Source organism: Belonocnema kinseyi, chromosome 2, assembly GCF_010883055.1.
Source record: "Belonocnema kinseyi isolate 2016_QV_RU_SX_M_011 chromosome 2, B_treatae_v1, whole genome shotgun sequence".
Taxonomy (NCBI): Eukaryota; Metazoa; Arthropoda; class Insecta; order Hymenoptera; family Cynipidae; genus Belonocnema; species Belonocnema kinseyi.
Window position 1 is genome coordinate 167465576 of NC_046658.1, and position 11643 is coordinate 167477218.

Genomic DNA, 11643 nt, shown 5'->3' on the forward strand with positions numbered 1-11643 from the left:
TTGTATACGATACAGGGCTAAGAATACAACCCTGTGGGAGGCCCTTCATGATTATAAATGGTCCTTTATTTGCACCATTCAATCTGAAGAAAACTTTACGTTTATGAATTGAATTGTAAATAAATTTGCAAATTTTGAATGAAAGACCAATTCTTATCAGGTCATTGATAAAAATGTTAGGAATGACGTTATCATATAATTTCATTATATAATTTAATATAAATTTAAGATTTGTCAAAGAAGAATCTTAAAGATCTTAAGGCCATGTGACCAAAGGGTCACGTGACCAGATTTCTACCTTACCGCCACTTTCTTTCTTTCCCAACTTATTTTCACACGAAACGCCACATTGAGTTGAACATTTGGGATACTAAACGAGAAGGAATAAGAATAGTGAGTCTGGTTCTAAATCTGTATAATTATGAAATAAGTTTTTTGTTGTGAATACTTTTTTTCCATTTTTTTAATTTTACGGAATAAATAAAAAATGCAGGACAAATTTCAATAAATTTTAAAGATCAGGAAGTTTGTTTAACAAGATTTAAAAAAAAGGAATTATGCTTACATTCGGGTGAAACTTTAAAAAAGAAATAATTTTGCAAAATGAACTTTAAGAGAAAACTAAATAAGGTTTTTAAACATATCAAACCATGTCCTAAACTTTGGAAAACGTTTTAAATAAATTAGAATCATATGAAATCTGGGAAAAATTTTCAAAAATGTATTTTAATTAATATTTGTTGATTCCTTCCCAAATCCTAACAGTCCTAAACATCTTTTAAAACGACGAAATTTTTTCATAATATTGTGTAAAATCCTATGAAATAAAATAAATTTCTGTAAATTCTTATAATTATTTTTCTGACACGTCTGAAGTATTCGAAAATCTTTTTATTTTTCATTTTCTCATGATCTTATGAACATTATACTTATATAAATTTAAAAATAAACTGATAATACTTATTTTCTTGTCCTCAATTCTCAGAATTTAATTTCAACATGGGTTTATCACAACACTTCTAAAAATAAGTTTCGGTTCATTTTAGTATTTCCAAAGATAACAAATATTTGTTAATCGTCTTTGTTTAAGAGTTACTATACAAATGTTAAATTATTTTACCTTCGTTCAAAACTCTATTTAACTAAAAAAATCTCACATTTAGGAATTCGTTGTTTAATTATAATAGAAAAATATATTTTATGATTTATCATATACCTTGTTTGTAATATATAGATATAATCATTATATTAATTATATAGCAGCATTATATTTTAAAACGGCGACATAACAAAATTAGTTTTTCATCACTATATTTATAAATGTTTAAATATATGAGACTAATACAAAATAACGAAGAAATAAATAACAAATCCACAAATTAGCAAACAAATTACCGAAAAAATATATTAACTAATTATAAATTGACCGAATTATGACATAAGTAAATTGTTAAATTCTTATAAATATTTCTATTTCTGAAGTATGAGATTTCAAAAGATAATTAATAAATTAATAATTAATTGTTTGCCTAATTTTTTATTTCGTGGGGAGGGGGTATACAACGTCACACAGAAGAATATATGTATATTATGTCAAAAAATGTTTGAAGGAAATGTTTTAGGCATTCAGAAAAATTGAAAATCCTCCAAAAACTTACCCCCATATTTGGCATCGTTTGGCTTAGGTTTTGAATTGCCGTATTTTTTTCATAGCATTTTCGTTAAATAAAACCAAGATGACAAGTTCTATCAAAAAACGGTTTCAATAAATCTTTTAGGACTTTTCGAAAGCTGAAATTTCTTATTGAAAATGTTTTTCTTATCTCACACCGTTCGTTTTGTAATTCGAATTTTCGATTTTCTGCATAGTACTTAATAAATAAAACGAAAATGACAAAGTCCTATTTGAAAAATAGTTAAAGAAATTTTGTAGAAGTTTTAAAACCCACAATTGTTCTTTAACATTTTTTTATCATATTTCTTATTTCTCATAAAACCTTAGAAGAGGTGCGCTCAAGCTCGTTTTGACCCATTCATTTTTTCTAGAGTAATCGTGTATATTATTTTTAAGCGGAAAATGGTTTTGAATGCTTGAGTTAAGTCAGCTGAGAGAGTGTTTTTTAAATGTGCTCGGGATAGTGTTTCAAAAATTAATAGCAAACATCTTTTTTCGCGTGAGAGGGAAGTTAATCCTCTCAATTTGATTCCAAATCTGAAAAAACAACTTCCTATTTTTTTTATTAATTTTTTTATTTTAACAGGTACCGGTTTTAAATTTCCCCAAGTAAATTGCATTGCGGAAAATAATTTTCAGAGTTTTTGGAATAATATTTTAGGATTTCGAAGAATGTGAGCCGCAGCTTTGAAGAATTGCTCAGAATTTTCGCGTGAAGAATTTCATGTATCAGACATATGGGTTAGACACTTGAACCAAAAAACCACTTTGCCTTATAAAATACCCTTAAAACCCAAAATTTCAATTTTTACTGAAATCTGCCTTCTGAAAACTTTATTTTGGTTTTATTTTCTCTACAAATTATTTCTATTTGTTTAGTGGAATAGTTACCAAGATGTGTTTTTTAAAATTTGTTTCTTTTTCGTAATTCTTTTGTTTTATAATAATCAGTAAAGCTGGATGTTTAGTATTTTAATCTCTGCTAGAAAAATTTATATGAGTAGCCACAACCACATCAACTTCAATTGTTCTTATATGACTATTCATCCTTTGTTTTTGCTTGAAAAAGAACTTCTCATCATCTTTCGAAATCAGTTGGAAAAGTTCAAAAAAGATAAAAACTGACGAGATCCCGGCAGTTCCTCTGAAAATCTTTAAAGTCCATATCCATAAAAACAAAAGTTCACGTTTTTGGGTAAAAAAAACCAAAGGATACAAAAAAAGTTAAAGAAACGACTTATTAATTCAAAAAAGCTGCAGGACCATGTTTCTCAAAACTTACCTCTATTTTGCATTATTTTCGATATTTTTGCAAAAATATGTATAAAATTATTTAATATGGTTTTTTTTCTCAACAATACCTCATACGAAGCAAGGAAAACCCGAACAGTTTTAACAACTTTAAAAAAATTTTAAACTGTTATATTAAGTCCTATTTCGTTTTTCATCAGATAGTGAAATTTTATTGTAGAGAAAAATCCATTTTGAATGATTCTATACATTAACATATTTTCGCAAACATTTTTCAAGTAACTCAAGGTAGAAGAAAGTGTCAATAGACATTTCCCTCAAAATTATCAAAAGAACAATTTTACAGAAAATGATAATTTTTGTTTTTAAGAGAAAAGAAATTCTCTCTAAACCTGAAGCATAGGTTAAACTATAATGAAATATACTGTTCAGTAAGACCCATATATATTTACCCATTAAGAAATTTTACTTGTAGAAAGTAAGAAGAGCCATAGTATTCAATGATAATTTATTGGTGGTCAGTAAAGTTTTCACTGCAGTGATACCAGTGAACTACTTCTGGATGCAATATCAAAAAGAAAATAAAAAATTCTTAGTTACAAATCACGTTTTGAATTTATCTTCATCCGCTTTTAGATCAAATAAGTATCAATTTTTTTTCAAAAAGTGAAATATGATCATCTTTCTTCGTGACTCTTTATGGCATACAGTACTAAACTGTTTTATATAAGAATACAAATAATATTCTTTATTTTTCTTATGCTTTACTAAACGAGTTCAGTAATTTGCTTATATCGATATGCATATTTATTTTTTTCCGTGCCGAAGCACATATTATTTTAAATCGAATTAACTATTGTAAAAAGTATAGTTCATACACGCACTATTCTAAAATTTTTTGTGATTGGGTTACGATCACCTACTGGACATACCGCGATTTCTTCTGAGGTCAATTCTTCAACTGCGCCGCTGTTCATGTTTATTTTCGCTCGCTTCCCTTTTATAGTAATAGGGTTATACAGTGCACGAAAAACAGCTTGTTTTCGTTTCTTTTTATGCAATATTGCAAAGACTTCACCATTGAACGTTGATACTACAATCTCTTCTCTGATTGGCAAGGTAGTAAGAACACTATTTTTTGTTCTCAATCGAATTGGTGTATTGGAAGGAAAAATGTATCTTCGAAGTTCAAATATCCGATTCGTATTGCTGATGGGGATAAGTCGAATAAATGGTAGTTCTTCAAATTTAAACCCAAAAAAGAAATGAGAAGGATATCTTCCACGAGGAGACCTGGTCCTGGCATCAAGAGAAAGCTCTGCAGAAGGAGGAGGCCCTGCGGATGACTGAGATCCGGCCAGAGAAAAGACCCTTTCTGGATAATTAGGCTTGATTGAAGGTAGAGCCGGCAGGTCAGAACAATCTGGAGCTCTACGACGAGGAACACTAAGAATAGGATCCCCATTAGGCAAACATTCGAACTGTGAACCTAAATCTGCAACAAGTAAAGAGGATTAACTTTGTCTTGAAGTATACAATCGTATGTTGGTATATAATATTGAAACGGTCCAGTATGAAAATGTACCTTATACACTAAACTCTCGCTTTCAGTCACCCTTTTCTCAGAATTCCTAGAACTACTAGCTTACGTAGTTTCTCAGGGGAGTAGCGCGAAAGCAGTTGCGCTGTTTACGTTTCTCCCCCCCCCCCTAAATCATTCCAAGGCCATTTGAAGGCAACCAACGGCACTTGACTGGAAGCGAGGGTTCAGTGTATTTATTAAATTCACTTAAGGCCATGTGACAAGTGGATCACCTAACCAGATTTCTGCCTTAGCGACACTTCTTTTATTTCCTAACTTATTTTCACACAAAGCGTCATATCAAGTTGAAAATTTGGGATAATAAATAAGAAGTTTGATTTTTTTCATGTTCCAGGGAAAGACTGAGTATTAATTAAATCAGCGGAATCAAGTCTAATAAAATATTTAAATAATAAAAAATTTTAAAGATCTTAGGAATTAGTAAAATTCCTAGGGTCGATATTTGAGCTCCGTTATTTAAACTCATCAGAGCACGAAAAGGCAGAAGGATATTGTATTTTTCAAGTAATAAATGAAAAATATTGCAAAGCAATTTGCACATCATTAAGTCTTACTTTTTCCCTAAATGTGGATGTAGAAGTATTAACTAAATAGAGAGAAACAATAAACACATTAGAAATTAGTGCCGAAGTAGAAGCTGAATTTAGAGAAAATTTTATATCCAAAGAATCCTTGACAAACAACTCCTTTCAAATTCAAGGGCTGAGACTAAAAAGGAGCGAAATTCATTTCAACGTAAAGTAGTAAACCCACATTATTGATAGTGTCTCTTTTCGTATTTTTTCTAATAATAATTTAATTTGTTTCAGATTTATAATCCTTGGAATAAAAGTCGAAGCAATAATATTAAGGATCTAACATTAAAAATCTTACAGTATGTTGTGAATGTGGTAAATGCCAGTTGATCAATCTGATTCCAAAATTGGGTCAAAGTGATATGCAACTCTTTATACAGATTTTCAATTTTCTATTTGACCATAAACTGACAGATCAGAATGATAAAATTTTAAAATTAAAAAAAAAATTAATTTACAGTTAAATAATCTTGTTCTTTTTTAAATACAACGATTTTTTGTTCCTAGTTTTTTCTTTTTTGTCAGATTTTTCACTTTGAAATGACTAAATTGAAAAAGAACTGAAACGTGATTCGCTTTTCAAAAGCGGCAGACCGCTTTTTATTGTTTCTAATTTGGCCGAAAACCGCCTTTTTACGGGCGTTTTTGGAGGTTAGGGTTAAAACACGATCCAATCTGATATTGGTGACTTCGGATTTGGATTCAGCAGGTCAACACTAAAAGAAATGAATTGCTGATACATTTATATTGCGTATTAGATCAGCAATCTGTATGGCTCGAATAGACTGTCGGGCAGACCACTTTCTATTTTGTTCGAGTTTGGTGGAAAACTGCTTATTTAAGGGTGTTTTTTTAGGTTATGGTTGAAAAACGAGCATATTTGATCACTTTTTTGTGGAGCTGTGTTATTTTTTGTTTCTGGCTTAATGTCGAGCACGAAGTTATATTCAAGGAATTTCAAAATATCTTAATGAATTTCAAGTCTATTAGGTGTTCTAAAAAATTCCAACGAATTTTCTATGTATTTCAGTGATTAATTTGAATTTAGGGGATTTTAAATATTTCAGAGTATTCCTTGCCGATGAAAACGCACTAAAAAAGCAAAAAAAAACGCATTGGTCAATGCCTACTCAGTACTGTTTCTTCAGAACTACCTGTACCGCTAGTTTTCTGTACCTAGGTTCTCCTTCAAGTTTCCATTTACATTTTTAAAAGGCTATTTCACCCAATAAATCTAGTCTGTGAGGTCTTTGAAAATGTGTGTTAGTAGTATATACAATTGGGTTAGTTGGCATTGTGCCTATGCCAATGCGACTAGGCTACCAAGTAGACTAACTTAAAGGGGTCAAAAATCGAAATTTAAAATTTTTTAAATTTTGAAATTATCTACGAGAATGTTAGAAATTCAAAATCTACGGGTTTCGATTATTATAGATAACTAACTTTTTCTTCTGGGTATTTAAAATTGTAGTAAATATTATGTATCTCGTAAATAGAATGAGATACGCTAAAACAGATATTTTTTAATTCAACTACAAAATAGTGTATTAGCATAAAAGTTACACCCAGATTTAAAAAAAAGTCTTGATTGTCCAATCAAGTTCGACCAGTTTTCACGATGGGGCGCTCTGGCCAATCACAGGCATCGTACAGAGTATACCTAAGAGCAAAATGACCTGATACCTCAGTTTCAGGTTAGCCCTGAAGATGTAAACTGCAATGTTCACGAAACTTCGGCAAACAATTCGTTGTTTTTTACATGAGTGAAACCCCAAATATCTCTTTTTATCAAATACAATATGTTATAAATACAATAGGAACATTATATGCTCGTCCCACCATTCCTTAGTGCGGTGTAGGTGCTGAAAATCAGCACAAGCAGCCACTGAAAAACGCACTGGCAGCCTAGTGCCGTTCGCCAGTGCAATATTTTTTTTAATTCCAAGAAACTTTCAATTGATTAAAACGTTTTTGTTTTATTTCAGTTTTTTAAATATTTAAAAATATTTCAACATTTTTGGAGCCATTTAAAAAGCCTCATTTTTAATCAATTTAAATATTTTCAAGAATCGAAAAACTTTTTGGCTTTTTAAAAAGATTCCGAAGAATTTTGAACTAATTTCAGTAATTTGATTTATTTTAGAGGATTAAGAATAGTTTAGAATTTTTGTTAAAGATTGCAAGGCATTTTCGAAAGGTGTAAAAAGTCTCAAGTAATTTTGAATGATTTTAAAGAATTTGGAAATATTTCATGGTGTTTCTAAAAATTCTAATGGATTTTAAAGAGCTTAAATTTTTTAAGGAGTTTCAAAATATTTCAAAAGATTAAAAATATCATAAGGTATTATCAATCGATTCCAATAATTTAAAGTAGCTTGAGTGTGCAGTGGTTTAAAGTCAGGGTAATTGTGCTAAGGATATGCCCCAGGGGTTCGTCTGTCATCCCTACTGTGGTGTATTTTAGTGGACGGCCTTCTTCGTAGGCTAAGAAATGGTGGTTATTACACCCAGGGATACGCAAATGACTTTGTAAGCCTAGTCAGGAGGAATCATCTGGAAAGGGTAATGTGTCTTACATCATAGAGCCCTGGTTCTAAATGAGCCTTAGTATCAGCCTGATAATTTTTACGAGAAATTACAAAGTATCGAAAACTGAAGCTCCTGTATTTCAGGGCTGGATGTAATGATGTCAGACATGGTTGAATATTTGGGGGTGATCCTAGATAGCAAACTAAATTGGGTGAAGCATATTGAGACTTAATGCAGGAACTTTGTCAGTGCAATTGGGATGGCCTAATATGACTGCATGGCTTTACTCTGATGAACTTAATCTAAGGCTCATATACGCGGAAGTAGTCTGGTAGCCACGGCTGAAGCGTAAAGCTGTGGAGGATAGCCTGAGACGATTACAAACTATCGCGTTCAAGCGTGTTACGAGAGCAATTATAAATACACCCACATCGATGATAGGATTCATGCTGTGTAAAGAACCCTAAATGTTGCGATAACTGCTAGCACAGCTCACGCAATGGGCCGCCTGGCAAAAGCAAATATATGGATTTGGCGTAGACTGTCAAATGACATCAGGGGAATCTAAAACAGCACGGAAAGGAGATCTAATTTTTTCTAAAGTTTCGGTGTTGTGTAAAAAATATTTTTTTGTCAAGCGTAGCTTCTATCGACCATCTCTTTTTACAGTTTTGTCTGTTTTTTTTTGGAATTTATGAGAAACTTTCAGATTAAACTTTTTCTTATCAACAATTTACAAAATTCAATCGACTGCGACACCCCTACAGTACGCGTAGTTATGATTTAATTTCATCTCAACAAAAAAATATAAGTTACACAGCCACACAAAAAAAGGTCTGGTACTTTTGACGAGACACATGTATTCCTATGTATTTTGATCTGCTGAATTCGAAACTAAGGTCAAAATAGCACCTTTGACGATTAGTTTTCGACGTAACCTCAAAAACCGTACTTTAGAATGTATGATGGAAAAAAACATGTTTTTTACAGGATTCAAGCTGCTAATTCTGTAAATAGAACCAGATCAGTTATATAACTGACGTATGGCAGTGACTTATGACTTGCTATGACATTAGCTCTAAAAAAATTCTTTCAGCAGCAACTTGTAATCCAGCATTGCATTTTTATGGATTTTGAGCGGCAGAATCCATGTTTTAAGCCAAATATACATAATATCGAACAAATATGTTATATTATTTTTTTAAAATATGGTATTTCAGCAATCTGCTCTTAGAGAAGTATTTTAATCATATTTATCGTAAGTAAGCTTACTGCATTTCTGTAGAACTATGAGTTGTAAGCCTCTTGTGTTATGATTCACTCATAAATTCTCGGACTGAATTGTCCATTCATTTGCAGCCATTGAATTCACCTAAATTTTAAGTGTTAATACCTGCTACTGCGCTAGGTAGTGAAAGTGATGACAACTGCTCTAAAAAGAGATGTGTAGAATTATTCACCTTTCAGGCCAGTCAGTAACCCAAAATATTGGCAGAACATTACTAAGAAAATTCAGGACATGTATGCAAAATACTTCAACCTTAAGTTTCGAGAACGAGATGAAAGCTGGGCTCCACGTATAATATGCTCTGCTTGCAACTTAATTTTGTAAAAATGGAAAAAAGTAAGAACAATGCAAACTTGAAGTTTACTGTACCAGAAATTTGGGAAGTACAACAAAATAAAATGGATTGTTACTTCTGCATGAACGATGCTATAGCTTTAGAAAAAAGGCAATCAGGAAAAAGGTACAAAGTCAAGTGTTTATTAAACAGATAATAGAATTTTTTTAAATACTTTTTTTTTATCAAGAACTGTCTGTAGTCTATTGCACGAATGTTGAATGATGAATGAATATGAAAATCTTCTTCAAAAAATCCAAGTACGAACAAAATAAATGACAAATTTGTGGAGATTTCATAGTCCTCACGATGCTTCTAGGACAACAATCAAGAAATACGAAGCATCCTTATTTCTTGTGCCTATTGGACAACCGCGATCGTGGCAATCATTGTAAGAGAAAAATTTGGCCGAACAGAATGTTACTGGAACGAGGATGCAGAAACGCCACTAATGAGCCATTAGTTAGTTTTAGACCAGATAATAAAAATCTTAGTGTGATATACTGAGACATTATTGAAACTTTCCAGAAACTTAAGTAAATTATGAAATCTATCAACTACCACAGTTCCTAAGCTAAACTTTTTGGTGCAGCCGGCAAACATGAGGCCCTGCAATGAATTGTTTATAATTGTTTGAAAAATAAATTTCTCGTAAGTATATATATATATATATTTACTAAACATATTTTCTCTGGATCTAAAATCAACTTTATATTCATTTTACATTCAAAGAGGTTTTAAAACTCTGAATTTCGGCATCAAAGTATGCAGGCCTGTAGAGAATTATTCAACGAAGAAATTCATCTATCAGACATATCGGTTTGACACCCCTAAGACACCCCCACGAGTACAAGAAAACTACTCTTAAAAACAAAAATGTCAATTTTCCATGAAATCGAGCTTTTGAACACTGTATTCTCGTGTTTTTGTACTTAAAATCATTATTATTGGTCTGGTGGATATATTTATTATCATTGGTTAATTAATTTTCAATTCTTTAAACAAATTAAATTTGTTTACACCATTTTTTCGAAATTTGGTTTTTTTCTTTAAAAATTATTACATACTATTGGTCTAGTGGAATATTTATTGACATTAGTTCAATAATTTTTTTCGATTGTTTAAACAAATGGAATTTCTGTAAATATTTCTTTTATTAACAATCAGTTACATTTCTTCAGTGGAATATTTATCAACATTTTTTGCTTCATGTAGTTTTAAAACAAATTTTTTGATAAAAAATATTACTTAAATATTACTGATAAATTAATTATTTTTAAATTATTGATTTATAAGTTATTAATTATTAATGATAAATATTTCACTAGACCAACAGTAATAATTTTTATTTAAAAAAATCAAAACGAAATTATTTAAACAAATTCCTTCTGTTTAAATAATTGAAAATGAATGACCAAATGTTGATAAATATTCCACTAGACCAATAATAATCATTTTTAGGGAAAACACGAATAAAAAAAAATGAAACAATGTTATTCAAGACTCCATCAGACTTTTTGTTTAAGAGTAGTTTTCAAATACTCGTAGGGGTGTGATAGAGGTGTTAAACCCATATATGTATGATACATTAAATTCTTCGTTGGATAATTCTGTACAGGCCCCCATACTTTTCGTCACATTTTTTTAAACCCTGAAAAATTCTTCCAAAAACTCAAAAAAGTGATTTTTTCCCATGCATTTTACATGGGAAACTTCAAGTCAAAACCGGCGCCTGTTAAAATCAAAACGTAAAAAAATGAAAAATTAGGGAATTTCTTTTTTCGGATTTGGAATGAAATTGGAAGGTTCGTTGCCATCTAAAAAATAAAAGCCTGTTTGAGCCACCATATTGCGCACATTTGAATGTTGTCGTGTACAGTTGTACTCGTGATAAATTGGTACATGCAGATTATATAGAGAAAATTCTGACTTTCGTGAAGCTTCAAAAATTACTTAAAATTATATAGATTTATGTTACTATTATATTCACCAAAAGTTTGGAGTATAACCGTCAAGGAGAGGATCAGATTATAGGCAATACTCATTTTTTCTTATCAGAGAAAACACTATTTAATGTATTGATGATGAATGTGATTAACAATGTAACTTATGAATATTCCCAGCTTCATTCACCTATATTATCTATACTATAGTCGTTATCTTCTATTTTATTGGCATCTAGCTTGTCCTTCAGAGATATTTACCTTTTGTGCTGTTCACTTCCATTTGTATGTTTAAGGTTTTAAAGAATTCTGAATTTTACATACAAGGCGAATTTATATAGTACTTTCTGTAACGAATATTATTCTTTCATGTATTTGATCTGATGTTTTAGAAATTACTCAGAGACAAAAATAAGTTATTATTTTGCATAACAATCTAAAGATG